Below are 14,455 nucleotides of genomic sequence, written 5' to 3' on the forward strand. Positions count from 1 at the left end.
GGAGCTGATAGGGGACCCGAACGCGACTTGTCGGGACGCGCTAAAACATTTCACTGGTCACAGCACGCTGAACACACAGTTTCTCGTCCGATCACCACAACTGCGCGACGTCGGGCGTTGTCAGTGCTTGGGCGGGTGACCGCCTGCGAACATAGGGCACTGTCGACAGTTTCAATTCGTATTTCTCTTTCCTCTTCGGTTTCGGAGCTGCAGCGCTATTCGGTCAAGGGCACTGGCGCCACGTTTTGCCTCTCGGTATGCCAAGTCGCGCCGTGCGGCCACAGTGAAATGAAGGAGCGTGTTGTAAAATTTTCAACACAGAAAAAAAAAAGAAATCTACTAGTAATAAAACTGAATTTGTCTGACAGAACATGTAAAATCAGACAATACACGATAACAGGCAGCAGGTATTTACTCGAGGCATAAGTAATGTTGTGCCCGCCTCGCCATACCTCTCTCAGTCGTTTCGCGTGCTTGTCCTTTTGATATAGGCCGATTGGAGAGCGTCAGCTCTCGCGTCAGCTGAGCAAAGTCGAGACAAGTCGAGACTCAAGGGGAATCGACGCACACGCTAGAGGGTGGCGTGCAGCGAGTAAGATGGGCAAAGAAACATTAATTTAAGGACGCGTGGCAAAAGTACTCATACGCAAAAGTAAAAGCCTGCTGCGGTGGCCGGGAATCGAACCCGGATCAACTGCTTGGAAGGCAACTATGCTGACCATTACACCACCACCGCACAGTTCCGTCGCGCGCCTCGCGAGCCGCGCTGTGTCTGCTTCCCGCCTGTCGGCGGCGCCTGAAGGTGGTCGTAGCTGTAGGCGCGTTACGGGGTAGGCGAGCTCATCCAGGCAGCGTCTCTAGGCACGTTTCGCGTCCTTTGGCAAGAGTCGTCGCGTGCGTGCGCCGCAAGAGTACTTAGACGATCATTTTTAAGCAGTGCAGTGCAGGATTCAGCGTCTGTAGCATTCTCTCGAGAGGATGCGACGGCGCTGGACGGCAGTCCCACTTTCCCCTCAGACGTCTGCCGCGGAAAGCACCAGGAAGCTGTGAACTAGCTGAGCATCGGTGGTTCAGTGGTAGAATGCTCGCCTGCCACGCGGGCGGCCCGGGTTCGATTCCCGGCCGATGCATCGTTTTGTTTTTTCTCCGATAGTGGTGCTGCGTGTCTTTCGCACTCGAACTGCGTGAGCCATGAGAATGAACCGCGGGATTCCGTGTGGAAAGAAGCAATCATGCAGCGCGCACGACTGCTCGTTTGGACTCTTGCGTGCTATTGTACATACTGGCGTCGGCCTAACATCGCAAGTTGCCTGCCGCGCCGGGAATGCACGTGTAGCAACAGAAAAAATGAGCCAGGGAGTGCAGACTCTGTACCACTGGTATTCGGTACTTAGCAAGATTCCAGAAGGTGTGGCGTTCGCCAGCCTCGGTAGCGCAGTAGGCAGCGCGTAAGTGTCATAATCTTAAGGTCGTGAGTTCGGTCCTCACCCGGGGCATTTAATTTACTGTCGTTCACAGCTAAGTCGACGGCTCTGGGGTTGCGAAGGAGCGAAACACTTAGTAGTTTGTTATCCACAAGGCTTCAACGACTCAGCGTGAAAATGTTTACTTCCTGTTACTACTAGTTGCAGTTCTTTTGTAAAATTTTCAAGAAAAAAAGTACTAGTAATAAAACTGAATTTCGTATGATATAACATGTAAAGTCACACAATGTATGACCTGCTATATAATGACAGGCAGCAGGTCTTTACTTGCGAAATAAGTAAATAAATATTACTACTTACAGCTTTGCTTTTCCTCCTACCCCTGTAACAACGAGGCCAAAAGAAATGGACTGAGACTTTTGCCATGCGCGAGAAGATGCTCGCAAACAGGGAAAGTGCGACACGGAAAGCGAGTGGAGGGGGTGTAAACCCGGGGAACGATGTGCACGTCCGGTGTGGTCTAGTGGCTAGGATACCTGGCTTTCACCCAGGAGGCCCGGGTTCGATTCCCGGTACCGGAATGGAATTTTTTCGGAACAAATCACGACAAGTTTTGACCGTGCGAAATGCTGTTTCACGTCCTCCTCGCATTATAGCTACTGGTTCGTAAACGTCAGCTGACAACAGTCGAGAGAAACGGGCACGCAACGAAATTACTACGAGCAGCGGCATAGAGGGAGAAGAGACGCTGGTCCACTGTTGGATTGCTGCCATAGAAATATTACATGGCAATACGCAGAGCAATTCCCGCAAAGCAATGGGAGACTGTCTGTACCGAGGCCCGTTAGCTCAGTTGGTTAGAGCGTCGTGCTAATAACGCGAAGGTCGTGGGTTCGATCCCCCCACGGGCCACTACGATTTTACTGTTTCAAAAAGGCAACGCCGATTTCCCCGTGGAAGTATGGTGACAAAGAAATCGTCACATTGTGTGGGAGCTGATAGGGGACCCGAACGCGACTTGTCGGGACGCGCTAAAACATTTCACTGGTCACAGCACGCTGAACACACAGTTTCTCGTCCGATCACCACAACTGCGCGACGTCGGGCGTTGTCAGTGCTTGGGCGGGTGACCGCCTGCGAACATAGGGCACTGTCGACAGTTTCAATTCGTATTTCTCTTTCCTCTTCGGTTTCGGAGCTGCAGCGCTATTCGGTCAAGGGCACTGGCGCCACGTTTTGCCTCTCGGTATGCCAAGTCGCGCCGTGCGGCCACAGTGAAATGAAGGAGCGTGTTGTAAAATTTTCAACAAAGAAAAAAAAAAAGAAATCTACTAGTAATAAAACTGAATTTGTCTGACAGAACATGTAAAATCAGACAATACATGATAACAGGCAGCAGGTATTTACTCGAGGCATAAGTAATGTTGTGCCCGCCTCGCCATACCTCTCTCAGTCGTTTCGCGTGCTTGTCCTTTTGATATAGGCCGATTGGAGAGCGTCAGCTCTCGCGTCAGCTGAGCAAAGTCGAGACAAGTCGAGACTCAAGGGGAATCGACGCACACGCTAGAGGGTGGCGTGCAGCGAGTAAGATGGGCAAAGAAACATTAATTTAAGGACGCGTGGCAAAAGTACTCATACGCAAAAGTAAAAGCCTGCTGCGGTGGCCGGGAATCGAACCCGGATCAACTGCTTGGAAGGCAACTATGCTGACCATTACACCACCACCGCACAGTTCCGTCGCGCGCCTCGCGAGCCGCGCGGTGTCTGCTTCCCGCCTGTCGGCGGCGCCTGAAGGTGGTCGTAGCTGTAGGCGCGTTACGGGGTAGGCGAGCTCATCCAGGCAGCGTCTCTAGGCACGTTTCGCGTCCTTTGGCAAGAGTCGTCGCGTGCGTGCGCCGCAAGAGTACTTAGACGATCATTTTTAAGCAGTGCAGTGCAGGATTCAGCGTCTGTAGCATTCTCTCGAGAGGATGCGACGGCGCTGGACGGCAGTCCCACTTTCCCCTCAGACGTCTGCCGCGGAAAGCACCAGGAAGCTGTGAACTAGCTGAGCATCGGTGGTTCAGTGGTAGAATGCTCGCCTGCCACGCGGGCGGCCCGGGTTCGATTCCCTGCCGATGCATCGTTTTGTTTTTTCTCCGATAGTGGTGCTGCGTGTCTTTCGCACTCGAACTGCGTGAGCCATGAGAATGAACCGCGGGATTCCGTGTGGAAAGAAGCAATCATGCAGCGCGCACGACTGCTCGTTTGGACTCTTGCGTGCTATTGTACATACTGGCGTCGGCCTAACATCGCAAGTTGCCTGCCGCGCCGGGAATGCACGTGTAGCAACAGAAAAAATGAGCCAGGGAGTGCAGACTCTGTACCACTGGTATTCGGTACTTAGCAAGATTCCAGAAGGTGTGGCGTTCGCCAGCCTCGGTAGCGCAGTAGACAGCGCGTAAGTCTCATAATCTTAAGGTCGTGAGTTCGATCCTCACCCGGGGCATTTAATTTACTGTCGTTCACAGCTAAGTCGACGGCTCTGGGGTTGCGAAGGATCGAAACACTTAGTAGTTTGTTATCCGCAAGGCTTCAACGACTCAGCGTGAAAATGTTTACTTCCTGTTACTACTAGTTGCAGTTCTTTTGTAAAATTTTCAAGAAAAAAAGTACTAGTAATAAAACTGAATTTCGTATGATATAACATGTAAAGTCACACAATGTATGACCTGCTATATAATGACAGGCAGCAGGTCTTTACTTGCGAAATAAGTAAATAAATATTACTACTTACAGCTTTGCTTTTCCTCCTACCCCTGTAACAACGAGGCCAAAAGAAATGGACTGAGACTTTTGCCATGCGCGAGAAGATGCTCGCAAACAGGGAAAGTGCGACACGGAAAGCGAGTGGAGGGGGTGTAAACCCGGGGAACGATGTGCACGTCCGGTGTGGTCTAGTGGCTAGGATACCTGGCTTTCACCCAGGAGGCCCGGGTTCGATTCCCGGTACCGGAATGGAATTTTTTCGGAACAAATCACGACAAGTTTTGACCGTGCGAAATGCTGTTTCACGTCCTCCTCGCATTATAGCTACTGGTTCGTAAACGTCAGCTGACAACAGTCGAGAGAAACGGGCACGCAACGAAATTACTACGAGCAGCGGCATAGAGGGAGAAGAGACGCTGGTCCACTGTTGGATTGCTGCCATAGAAATATTACATGGCAATACGCAGAGCAATTCCCGCAAAGCAATGGGAGACTGTCTGTACCGAGGCCCGTTAGCTCAGTTGGTTAGAGCGTCGTGCTAATAACGCGAAGGTCGTGGGTTCGATCCCCCCACGGGCCACTACGATTTTACTGTTTCAAAAAGGCAACGCCGATTTCCCCGTGGAAGTATGGTGACAAAGAAATCGTCACATTGTGTGGGAGCTGATAGGGGACCCGAACGCGACTTGTCGGGACGCGCTAAAACATTTCACTGGTCACAGCACGCTGAACACACAGTTTCTCGTCCGATCACCACAACTGCGCGACGTCGGGCGTTGTCAGTGCTTGGGCGGGTGACCGCCTGCGAACATAGGGCACTGTCGACAGTTTCAATTCGTATTTCTCTTTCCTCTTCGGTTTCGGAGCTGCAGCGCTATTCGGTCAAGGGCACTGGCGCCACGTTTTGCCTCTCGGTATGCCAAGTCGCGCCGTGCGGCCACAGTGAAATGAAGGAGCGTGTTGTAAAATTTTCAACAAAGAAAAAAAAAAAAGAAATCTACTAGTAATAAAACTGAATTTGTCTGACAGAACATGTAAAATCAGACAATACATGATAACAGGCAGCAGGTATTTACTCGAGGCATAAGTAATGTTGTGCCCGCCTCGCCATACCTCTCTCAGTCGTTTCGCGTGCTTGTCCTTTTGATATAGGCCGATTGGAGAGCGTCAGCTCTCGCGTCAGCTGAGCAAAGTCGAGACAAGTCGAGACTCAAGGGGAATCGACGCACACGCTAGAGGGTGGCGTGCAGCGAGTAAGATGGGCAAAGAAACATTAATTTAAGGACGCGTGGCAAAAGTACTCATACGCAAAAGTAAAAGCCTGCTGCGGTGGCCGGGAATCGAACCCGGATCAACTGCTTGGAAGGCAACTATGCTGACCATTACACCACCACCGCACAGTTCCGTCGCGCGCCTCGCGAGCCGCGCGGTGTCTGCTTCCCGCCTGTCGGCGGCGCCTGAAGGTGGTCGTAGCTGTAGGCGCGTTACGGGGTAGGCGAGCTCATCCAGGCAGCGTCTCTAGGCACGTTTCGCGTCCTTTGGCAAGAGTCGTCGCGTGCGTGCGCCGCAAGAGTACTTAGACGATCATTTTTAAGCAGTGCAGTGCAGGATTCAGCGTCTGTAGCATTCTCTCGAGAGGATGCGACGGCGCTGGACGGCAGTCCCACTTTCCCCTCAGACGTCTGCCGCGGAAAGCACCAGGAAGCTGTGAACTAGCTGAGCATCGGTGGTTCAGTGGTAGAATGCTCGCCTGCCACGCGGGCGGCCCGGGTTCGATTCCCTGCCGATGCATCGTTTTGTTTTTTCTCCGATAGTGGTGCTGCGTGTCTTTCGCACTCGAACTGCGTGAGCCATGAGAATGAACCGCGGGATTCCGTGTGGAAAGAAGCAATCATGCAGCGCGCACGACTGCTCGTTTGGACTCTTGCGTGCTATTGTACATACTGGCGTCGGCCTAACATCGCAAGTTGCCTGCCGCGCCGGGAATGCACGTGTAGCAACAGAAAAAATGAGCCAGGGAGTGCAGACTCTGTACCACTGGTATTCGGTACTTAGCAAGATTCCAGAAGGTGTGGCGTTCGCCAGCCTCGGTAGCGCAGTAGGCAGCGCGTAAGTCTCATAATCTTAAGGTCGTGAGTTCGATCCTCACCCGGGGCATTTAATTTACTGTCGTTCACAGCTAAGTCGACGGCTCTGGGGTTGCGAAGGATCGAAACACTTAGTAGTTTGTTATCCGCAAGGCTTCAACGACTCAGCGTGAAAATGTTTACTTCCTGTTACTACTAGTTGCAGTTCTTTTGTAAAATTTTCAAGAAAAAAAGTACTAGTAATAAAACTGAATTTCGTATGATATAACATGTAAAGTCACACAATGTATGACCTGCTATATAATGACAGGCAGCAGGTCTTTACTTGCGAAATAAGTAAATAAATATTACTACTTACAGCTTTGCTTTTCCTCCTACCCCTGTAACAACGAGGCCAAAAGAAATGGACTGAGACTTTTGCCACGCGCGAGAAGATGCTCGCAAACAGGGAAAGTGCGACACGGAAAGCGAGTGGAGGGGGTGTAAACCCGGGGAACGATGTGCACGTCCGGTGTGGTCTAGTGGCTAGGATACCTGGCTTTCACCCAGGAGGCCCGGGTTCGATTCCCGGTACCGGAATGGAATTTTTTCGGAACAAATCACGACAAGTTTTGACCGTGCGAAATGCTGTTTCACGTCCTCCTCGCATTATAGCTACTGGTTCGTAAACGTCAGCTGACAACAGTCGAGAGAAACGGGCACGCAACGAAATTACTACGAGCAGCGGCATAGAGGGAGAAGAGACGCTGCTCCACTGTTGGATTGCTGCCATAGAAATATTACATGGCAATACGCAGAGCAATTCCCGCAAAGCAATGGGAGACTGTCTGTACCGAGGCCCGTTAGCTCAGTTGGTTAGAGCGTCGTGCTAATAACGCGAAGGTCGTGGGTTCGATCCCCCCACGGGCCACTACGATTTTACTGTTTCAAAAAGGCAACGCCGATTTCCCCGTGGAAGTATGGTGACAAAGAAATCGTCACATTGTGTGGGAGCTGATAGGGGACCCGAACGCGACTTGTCGGGACGCGCTAAAACATTTCACTGGTCACAGCACGCTGAACACACAGTTTCTCGTCCGATCACCACAACTGCGCGACGTCGGGCGTTGTCAGTGCTTGGGCGGGTGACCGCCTGCGAACATAGGGCACTGTCGACAGTTTCAATTCGTATTTCTCTTTCCTCTTCGGTTTCGGAGCTGCAGCGCTATTCGGTCAAGGGCACTGGCGCCACGTTTTGCCTCTCGGTATGCCAAGTCGCGCCGTGCGGCCACAGTGAAATGAAGGAGCGTGTTGTAAAATTTTCAACAAAGAAAAAAAAAAAGAAATCTACTAGTAATAAAACTGAATTTGTCTGACAGAACATGTAAAATCAGACAATACATGATAACAGGCAGCAGGTATTTACTCGAGGCATAAGTAATGTTGTGCCCGCCTCGCCATACCTCTCTCAGTCGTTTCGCGTGCTTGTCCTTTTGATATAGGCCGATTGGAGAGCGTCAGCTCTCGCGTCAGCTGAGCAAAGTCGAGACAAGTCGAGACTCAAGGGGAATCGACGCACACGCTAGAGGGTGGCGTGCAGCGAGTAAGATGGGCAAAGAAACATTAATTTAAGGACGCGTGGCAAAAGTACTCATACGCAAAAGTAAAAGCCTGCTGCGGTGGCCGGGAATCGAACCCGGATCAACTGCTTGGAAGGCAACTATGCTGACCATTACACCACCACCGCACAGTTCCGTCGCGCGCCTCGCGAGCCGCGCGGTGTCTGCTTCCCGCCTGTCGGCGGCGCCTGAAGGTGGTCGTAGCTGTAGGCGCGTTACGGGGTAGGCGAGCTCATCCAGGCAGCGTCTCTAGGCACGTTTCGCGTCCTTTGGCAAGAGTCGTCGCGTGCGTGCGCCGCAAGAGTACTTAGACGATCATTTTTAAGCAGTGCAGTGCAGGATTCAGCGTCTGTAGCATTCTCTCGAGAGGATGCGACGGCGCTGGACGGCAGTCCCACTTTCCCCTCAGACGTCTGCCGCGGAAAGCACCAGGAAGCTGTGAACTAGCTGAGCATCGGTGGTTCAGTGGTAGAATGCTCGCCTGCCACGCGGGCGGCCCGGGTTCGATTCCCTGCCGATGCATCGTTTTGTTTTTTCTCCGATAGTGGTGCTGCGTGTCTTTCGCACTCGAACTGCGTGAGCCATGAGAATGAACCGCGGGATTCCGTGTGGAAAGAAGCAATCATGCAGCGCGCACGACTGCTCGTTTGGACTCTTGCGTGCTATTGTACATACTGGCGTCGGCCTAACATCGCAAGTTGCCTGCCGCGCCGGGAATGCACGTGTAGCAACAGAAAAAATGAGCCAGGGAGTGCAGACTCTGTACCACTGGTATTCGGTACTTAGCAAGATTCCAGAAGGTGTGGCGTTCGCCAGCCTCGGTAGCGCAGTAGGCAGCGCGTAAGTCTCATAATCTTAAGGTCGTGAGTTCGATCCTCACCCGGGGCATTTAATTTACTGTCGTTCACAGCTAAGTCGACGGCTCTGGGGTTGCGAAGGATCGAAACACTTAGTAGTTGCAGTTCTTTTGTAAAATTTTCAAGAAAAAAAGTACTAGTAATAAAACTGAATTTCGTATGATATAACATGTAAAGTCACACAATGTATGACCTGCTATATAATGACAGGCAGCAGGTCTTTACTTGCGAAATAAGTAAATAAATATTACTACTTACAGCTTTGCTTTTCCTCCTACCCCTGTAACAACGAGGCCAAAAGAAATGGACTGAGACTTTTGCCATGCGCGAGAAGATGCTCGCAAACAGGGAAAGTGCGACACGGAAAGCGAGTGGAGGGGGTGTAAACCCGGGGAACGATGTGCACGTCCGGTGTGGTCTAGTGGCTAGGATACCTGGCTTTCACCCAGGAGGCCCGGGTTCGATTCCCGGTACCGGAATGGAATTTTTTCGGAACAAATCACGACAAGTTTTGACCGTGCGAAATGCTGTTTCACGTCCTCCTCGCATTATAGCTACTGGTTCGTAAACGTCAGCTGACAACAGTCGAGAGAAACGGGCACGCAACGAAATTACTACGAGCAGCGGCATAGAGGGAGAAGAGACGCTGGTCCACTGTTGGATTGCTGCCATAGAAATGTTACATGGCAATACGCAGAGCAATTCCCGCAAAGCAATGGGAGACTGTCTCTACCGAGGCCCGTTAGCTCAGTTGGTTAGAGCGTCGTGCTAATAACGCGAAGGTCGTGGGTTCGATCCCCCCACGGGCCACTACGATTTTACTGTTTCAAAAAGGCAACGCCGATTTCCCCGTGGAAGTATGGTGACAAAGAAATCGTCACATTGTGTGGGAGCTGATAGGGGACCCGAACGCGACTTGTCGGGACGCGCTAAAACATTTCACTGGTCACAGCACGCTGAACACACAGTTTCTCGTCCGATCACCACAACTGCGCGACGTCGGGCGTTGTCAGTGCTTGGGCGGGTGACCGCCTGCGAACATAGGGCACTGTCGACAGTTTCAATTCGTATTTCTCTTTCCTCTTCGGTTTCGGAGCTGCAGCGCTATTCGGTCAAGGGCCCTGGCGCCACGTTTTGCCTCTCGGTATGCCAAGTCGCGCCGTGCGGCCACAGTGAAATGAAGGAGCGTGTTGTAAAATTTTCAACAAAGAAAAAAAAAAAAGAAATCTACTAGTAATAAAACTGAATTTGTCTGACAGAACATGTAAAATCAGACAATACATGATAACAGGCAGCAGGTATTTACTCGAGGCATAAGTAATGTTGTGCCCGCCTCGCCATACCTCTCTCAGTCGTTTCGCGTGCTTGTCCTTTTGATATAGGCCGATTGGAGAGCGTCAGCTCTCGCGTCAGCTGAGCAAAGTCGAGACAAGTCGAGACTCAAGGGGAATCGACGCACACGCTAGAGGGTGGCGTGCAGCGAGTAAGATGGGCAAAGAAACATTAATTTAAGGACGCGTGGCAAAAGTACTCATACGCAAAAGTAAAAGCCTGCTGCGGTGGCCGGGAATCGAACCCGGATCAACTGCTTGGAAGGCAACTATGCTGACCATTACACCACCACCGCACAGTTCCGTCGCGCGCCTCGCGAGCCGCGCTGTGTCTGCTTCCCGCCTGTCGGCGGCGCCTGAAGGTGGTCGTAGCTGTAGGCGCGTTACGGGGTAGGCGAGCTCATCCAGGCAGCGTCTCTAGGCACGTTTCGCGTCCTTTGGCAAGAGTCGTCGCGTGCGTGCGCCGCAAGAGTACTTAGACGATCATTTTTAAGCAGTGCAGTGCAGGATTCAGCGTCTGTAGCATTCTCTCGAGAGGATGCGACGGCGCTGGACGGCAGTCCCACTTTCCCCTCAGACGTCTGCCGCGGAAAGCACCAAGAAGCTGTGAACTAGCTGAGCATCGGTGGTTCAGTGGTAGAATGCTCGCCTGCCACGCGGGCGGCCCGGGTTCGATTCCCTGCCGATGCATCGTTTTGTTTTTTCTCCGATAGTGGTGCTGCGTGTCTTTCGCACTCGAACTGCGTGAGCCATGAGAATGAACCGCGGGATTCCGTGTGGAAAGAAGCAATCATGCAGCGCGCACGACTGCTCGTTTGGACTCTTGCGTGCTATTGTACATACTGGCGTCGGCCTAACATCGCAAGTTGCCTGCCGCGCCGGGAATGCACGTGTAGCAACAGAAAAAATGAGCCAGGGAGTGCAGACTCTGTACCACTGGTATTCGGTACTTAGCAAGATTCCAGAAGGTGTGGCGTTCGCCAGCCTCGGTAGCGCAGTAGGCAGCGCGTAAGTCTCATAGTCTTAAGGTCGTGAGTTCGATCCTCACCCGGGGCATTTAATTTACTGTCGTTCACAGCTAAGTCGACGGCTCTGGGGTTGCGAAGGATCGAAACACTTAGTAGTTTGTTATCCGCAAGGATTCAACGACTCAGCGTGAAAATGTTTACTTCCTGTTACTACTAGTTGCAGTTCTTTTGTAAAATTTTCAAGAAAAAAAGTACTAGTAATAAAACTGAATTTCGTATGATATAACATGTAAAGTCACACAATGTATGACCTGCTATATAATGACAGGCAGCAGGTCTTTACTTGCGAAATAAGTAAATAAATATTACTACTTACAGCTTTGCTTTTCCTCCTACCCCTGTAACAACGAGGCCAAAAGAAATGGACTGAGACTTTTGCCATGCGCGAGAAGATGCTCGCAAACAGGGAAAGTGCGACACGGAAAGCGAGTGGAGGGGGTGTAAACCCGGGGAACGATGTGCACGTCCGGTGTGGTCTAGTGGCTAGGATACCTGGCTTTCACCCAGGAGGCCCGGGTTCGATTCCCGGTACCGGAATGGAATTTTTTCGGAACAAATCACGACAAGTTTTGACCGTGCGAAATGCTGTTTCACGTCCTCCTCGCATTATAGCTACTGGTTCGTAAACGTCAGCTGACAACAGTCGAGAGAAACGGGCACGCAACGAAATTACTACGAGCAGCGGCATAGAGGGAGAAGAGACGCTGGTCCACTGTTGGATTGCTGCCATAGAAATGTTACATGGCAATACGCAGAGCAATTCCCGCAAAGCAATGGGAGACTGTCTGTACCGAGGCCCGTTAGCTCAGTTGGTTAGAGCGTCGTGCTAATAACGCGAAGGTCGTGGGTTCGATCCCCCCACGGGCCACTACGATTTTACTGTTTCAAAAAGGCAACGCCGATTTCCCCGTGGAAGTATGGTGACAAAGAAATCGTCACATTGTGTGGGAGCTGATAGGGGACCCGAACGCGACTTGTCGGGACGCGCTAAAACATTTCACTGGTCACAGCACGCTGAACACACAGTTTCTCGTCCGATCACCACAACTGCGCGACGTCGGGCGTTGTCAGTGCTTGGGCGGGTGACCGCCTGCGAACATAGGGCACTGTCGACAGTTTCAATTCGTATTTCTCTTTCCTCTTCGGTTTCGGAGCTGCAGCGCTATTCGGTCAAGGGCACTGGCGCCACGTTTTGCCTCTCGGTATGCCAAGTCGCGCCGTGCGGCCACAGTGAAATGAAGGAGCGTGTTGTAAAATTTTCAACAAAGAAAAAAAAAACGAAATCTACTAGTAATAAAACTGAATTTGTCTGACAGAACATGTAAAATCAGACAATACATGATAACAGGCAGCAGGTATTTACTCGAGGCATAAGTAATGTTGTGCCCGCCTCGCCATACCTCTCTCAGTCGTTTCGCGTGCTTGTCCTTTTGATATAGGCCGATTGGAGAGCGTCAGCTCTCGCGTCAGCTGAGCAAAGTCGAGACAAGTCGAGACTCAAGGGGAATCGACGCACACGCTAGAGGGTGGCGTGCAGCGAGTAAGATGGGCAAAGAAACATTAATTTAAGGACGCGTGGCAAAAGTACTCATACGCAAAAGTAAAAGCCTGCTGCGGTGGCCGGGAATCGAACCCGGACCAACTGCTTGGAAGGCAACTATGCTGACCATTACACCACCACCGCACAGTTCCGTCGCGCGCCTCGCGAGCCGCGCGGTGTCTGCTTCCCGCCTGTCGGCGGCGCCTGAAGGTGGTCGTAGCTGTAGGCGCGTTACGGGGTAGGCGAGCTCATCCAGGCAGCGTCTCTAGGCACGTTTCGCGTCCTTTGGCAAGAGTCGTCGCGTGCGTGCGCCGCAAGAGTACTTAGACGATCATTTTTAAGCAGTGCAGTGCAGGATTCAGCGTCTGTAGCATTCTCTCGAGAGGATGCGACGGCGCTGGACGGCAGTCCCACTTTCCCCTCAGACGTCTGCCGCGGAAAGCACCAGGAAGCTGTGAACTAGCTGAGCATCGGTGGTTCAGTGGTAGAATGCTCGCCTGCCACGCGGGCGGCCCGGGTTCGATTCCCTGCCGATGCATCGTTTTGTTTTTTCTCCGATAGTGGTGCTGCGTGTCTTTCGCACTCGAACTGCGTGAGCCATGAGAATGAACCGCGGGATTCCGTGTGGAAAGAAGCAATCATGCAGCGCGCACGACTGCTCGTTTGGACTCTTGCGTGCTATTGTACATACTGGCGTCGGCCTAACATCGCAAGTTGCCTGCCGCGCCGGGAATGCACGTGTAGCAACAGAAAAAATGAGCCAGGGAGTGCAGACTCTGTACCACTGGTATTCGGTACTTAGCAAGATTCCAGAAGGTGTGGCGTTCGCCAGCCTCGGTAGCGCAGTAGGCAGCGCGTAAGTCTCATAATCTTAAGGTCGTGAGTTCGATCCTCACCCGGGGCATTTAATTTACTGTCGTTCACAGCTAAGTCGACGGCTCTGGGGTTGCGAAGGATCGAAACACTTAGTAGTTTGTTATCCACAAGGCTTCAACGACTCAGCGTGAAAATGTTTACTTCCTGTTACTACTAGTTGCAGTTCTTTTGTAAAATTTTCAAGAAAAAAAGTACTAGTAATAAAACTGAATTTCGTATGATATAACATGTAAAGTCACACAATGTATGACCTGCTATATAATGACAGGCAGCAGGTCTTTACTTGCGAAATAAGTAAATAAATATTACTACTTACAGCTTTGCTTTTCCTCCTACCCCTGTAACAACGAGGCCAAAAGAAATGGACTGAGACTTTTGCCATGCGCGAGAAGATGCTCGCAAACAGGGAAAGTGCGACACGGAAAGCGAGTGGAGGGGGTGTAAACCCGGAGAACGATGTGCACGTCCGGTGTGGTCTAGTGGCTAGGATACCTGGCTTTCACCCAGGAGGCCCGGGTTCGATTCCCGGTACCGGAATGGAATTTTTTCGGAACAAATCACGACAAGTTTTGACCGTGCGAAATGCTGTTTCACGTCCTCCTCGCATTATAGCTACTGGTTCGTAAACGTCAGCTGACAACAGTCGAGAGAAACGGGCACGCAACGAAATTACTACGAGCAGCGGCATAGAGGGAGAAGAGACGCTGGTCCACTGTTGGATTGCTGCCATAGAAATGTTACATGGCAATACGCAGAGCAATTCCCGCAAAGCAATGGGAGACTGTCTGTACCGAGGCCCGTTAGCTCAGTTGGTTAGAGCGTCGTGCTAATAACGCGAAGGTCGTGGGTTCGATCCCCCCACGGGCCACTACGATTTTACTGTTTCAAAAAGGCAACGCCGATTTCCCCGTGGAAGTATGGTGACAAAGAAATCGTCACATTGTGTGGGAGCTGATAGGGGACCCG

At 51.6% G+C, this 14,455-nt stretch overlaps 29 non-coding genes across 29 annotated transcripts; 23 read left to right on the forward strand and 6 right to left on the reverse strand.

The window, feature by feature from the left end:
• Nucleotides 1–664: 664 nt before the first annotated feature.
• Nucleotides 665–736, reverse strand: Trnag-ucc (transfer RNA glycine (anticodon UCC)). Its single transcript has one exon. It is a non-coding gene; the product is annotated as a tRNA-Gly (tRNA).
• A 323-nt stretch (nucleotides 737–1,059) lies between these two features.
• On the forward strand, nucleotides 1,060–1,130 carry Trnag-gcc (transfer RNA glycine (anticodon GCC)). The gene has a single exon. It is a non-coding gene; the product is annotated as a tRNA-Gly (tRNA).
• An 803-nt stretch (nucleotides 1,131–1,933) lies between these two features.
• Nucleotides 1,934–2,005, forward strand: Trnae-uuc (transfer RNA glutamic acid (anticodon UUC)). The gene has a single exon. It is a non-coding gene; the product is annotated as a tRNA-Glu (tRNA).
• Nucleotides 2,006–2,262: 257 nt separating this feature from the next.
• Nucleotides 2,263–2,336, forward strand: Trnai-aau (transfer RNA isoleucine (anticodon AAU)). The gene has a single exon. It is a non-coding gene; the product is annotated as a tRNA-Ile (tRNA).
• A 744-nt stretch (nucleotides 2,337–3,080) lies between these two features.
• On the reverse strand, nucleotides 3,081–3,152 carry Trnag-ucc (transfer RNA glycine (anticodon UCC)). Its single transcript has one exon. It is a non-coding gene; the product is annotated as a tRNA-Gly (tRNA).
• Nucleotides 3,153–3,475: 323 nt separating this feature from the next.
• Trnag-gcc (transfer RNA glycine (anticodon GCC)) lies at nucleotides 3,476–3,546 on the forward strand. Its single transcript has one exon. It is a non-coding gene; the product is annotated as a tRNA-Gly (tRNA).
• Nucleotides 3,547–3,839: 293 nt separating this feature from the next.
• Nucleotides 3,840–3,912, forward strand: Trnam-cau (transfer RNA methionine (anticodon CAU)). Its single transcript has one exon. It is a non-coding gene; the product is annotated as a tRNA-Met (tRNA).
• Nucleotides 3,913–4,349: 437 nt separating this feature from the next.
• Nucleotides 4,350–4,421, forward strand: Trnae-uuc (transfer RNA glutamic acid (anticodon UUC)). The gene has a single exon. It is a non-coding gene; the product is annotated as a tRNA-Glu (tRNA).
• Nucleotides 4,422–4,678: 257 nt separating this feature from the next.
• On the forward strand, nucleotides 4,679–4,752 carry Trnai-aau (transfer RNA isoleucine (anticodon AAU)). Its single transcript has one exon. It is a non-coding gene; the product is annotated as a tRNA-Ile (tRNA).
• A 745-nt stretch (nucleotides 4,753–5,497) lies between these two features.
• On the reverse strand, nucleotides 5,498–5,569 carry Trnag-ucc (transfer RNA glycine (anticodon UCC)). Its single transcript has one exon. It is a non-coding gene; the product is annotated as a tRNA-Gly (tRNA).
• Nucleotides 5,570–5,892: 323 nt separating this feature from the next.
• Trnag-gcc (transfer RNA glycine (anticodon GCC)) lies at nucleotides 5,893–5,963 on the forward strand. The gene has a single exon. It is a non-coding gene; the product is annotated as a tRNA-Gly (tRNA).
• A 293-nt stretch (nucleotides 5,964–6,256) lies between these two features.
• On the forward strand, nucleotides 6,257–6,329 carry Trnam-cau (transfer RNA methionine (anticodon CAU)). The gene has a single exon. It is a non-coding gene; the product is annotated as a tRNA-Met (tRNA).
• A 437-nt stretch (nucleotides 6,330–6,766) lies between these two features.
• On the forward strand, nucleotides 6,767–6,838 carry Trnae-uuc (transfer RNA glutamic acid (anticodon UUC)). Its single transcript has one exon. It is a non-coding gene; the product is annotated as a tRNA-Glu (tRNA).
• Nucleotides 6,839–7,095: 257 nt separating this feature from the next.
• Nucleotides 7,096–7,169, forward strand: Trnai-aau (transfer RNA isoleucine (anticodon AAU)). The gene has a single exon. It is a non-coding gene; the product is annotated as a tRNA-Ile (tRNA).
• Nucleotides 7,170–7,913: 744 nt separating this feature from the next.
• On the reverse strand, nucleotides 7,914–7,985 carry Trnag-ucc (transfer RNA glycine (anticodon UCC)). The gene has a single exon. It is a non-coding gene; the product is annotated as a tRNA-Gly (tRNA).
• A 323-nt stretch (nucleotides 7,986–8,308) lies between these two features.
• Nucleotides 8,309–8,379, forward strand: Trnag-gcc (transfer RNA glycine (anticodon GCC)). Its single transcript has one exon. It is a non-coding gene; the product is annotated as a tRNA-Gly (tRNA).
• A 293-nt stretch (nucleotides 8,380–8,672) lies between these two features.
• On the forward strand, nucleotides 8,673–8,745 carry Trnam-cau (transfer RNA methionine (anticodon CAU)). Its single transcript has one exon. It is a non-coding gene; the product is annotated as a tRNA-Met (tRNA).
• A 376-nt stretch (nucleotides 8,746–9,121) lies between these two features.
• On the forward strand, nucleotides 9,122–9,193 carry Trnae-uuc (transfer RNA glutamic acid (anticodon UUC)). Its single transcript has one exon. It is a non-coding gene; the product is annotated as a tRNA-Glu (tRNA).
• Nucleotides 9,194–9,450: 257 nt separating this feature from the next.
• Trnai-aau (transfer RNA isoleucine (anticodon AAU)) lies at nucleotides 9,451–9,524 on the forward strand. Its single transcript has one exon. It is a non-coding gene; the product is annotated as a tRNA-Ile (tRNA).
• A 745-nt stretch (nucleotides 9,525–10,269) lies between these two features.
• On the reverse strand, nucleotides 10,270–10,341 carry Trnag-ucc (transfer RNA glycine (anticodon UCC)). The gene has a single exon. It is a non-coding gene; the product is annotated as a tRNA-Gly (tRNA).
• Nucleotides 10,342–10,664: 323 nt separating this feature from the next.
• On the forward strand, nucleotides 10,665–10,735 carry Trnag-gcc (transfer RNA glycine (anticodon GCC)). The gene has a single exon. It is a non-coding gene; the product is annotated as a tRNA-Gly (tRNA).
• Nucleotides 10,736–11,028: 293 nt separating this feature from the next.
• Trnam-cau (transfer RNA methionine (anticodon CAU)) lies at nucleotides 11,029–11,101 on the forward strand. Its single transcript has one exon. It is a non-coding gene; the product is annotated as a tRNA-Met (tRNA).
• Nucleotides 11,102–11,538: 437 nt separating this feature from the next.
• Trnae-uuc (transfer RNA glutamic acid (anticodon UUC)) lies at nucleotides 11,539–11,610 on the forward strand. The gene has a single exon. It is a non-coding gene; the product is annotated as a tRNA-Glu (tRNA).
• A 257-nt stretch (nucleotides 11,611–11,867) lies between these two features.
• On the forward strand, nucleotides 11,868–11,941 carry Trnai-aau (transfer RNA isoleucine (anticodon AAU)). The gene has a single exon. It is a non-coding gene; the product is annotated as a tRNA-Ile (tRNA).
• A 744-nt stretch (nucleotides 11,942–12,685) lies between these two features.
• Trnag-ucc (transfer RNA glycine (anticodon UCC)) lies at nucleotides 12,686–12,757 on the reverse strand. Its single transcript has one exon. It is a non-coding gene; the product is annotated as a tRNA-Gly (tRNA).
• A 323-nt stretch (nucleotides 12,758–13,080) lies between these two features.
• On the forward strand, nucleotides 13,081–13,151 carry Trnag-gcc (transfer RNA glycine (anticodon GCC)). Its single transcript has one exon. It is a non-coding gene; the product is annotated as a tRNA-Gly (tRNA).
• Nucleotides 13,152–13,444: 293 nt separating this feature from the next.
• Nucleotides 13,445–13,517, forward strand: Trnam-cau (transfer RNA methionine (anticodon CAU)). The gene has a single exon. It is a non-coding gene; the product is annotated as a tRNA-Met (tRNA).
• Nucleotides 13,518–13,954: 437 nt separating this feature from the next.
• Trnae-uuc (transfer RNA glutamic acid (anticodon UUC)) lies at nucleotides 13,955–14,026 on the forward strand. The gene has a single exon. It is a non-coding gene; the product is annotated as a tRNA-Glu (tRNA).
• A 257-nt stretch (nucleotides 14,027–14,283) lies between these two features.
• Nucleotides 14,284–14,357, forward strand: Trnai-aau (transfer RNA isoleucine (anticodon AAU)). Its single transcript has one exon. It is a non-coding gene; the product is annotated as a tRNA-Ile (tRNA).
• Nucleotides 14,358–14,455: the final 98 nt, after the last annotated feature.

This window comes from Schistocerca cancellata, chromosome 2 (assembly GCF_023864275.1).
Source record: "Schistocerca cancellata isolate TAMUIC-IGC-003103 chromosome 2, iqSchCanc2.1, whole genome shotgun sequence".
Lineage (NCBI taxonomy): Eukaryota > Metazoa > Arthropoda > Insecta > Orthoptera > Acrididae > Schistocerca > Schistocerca cancellata.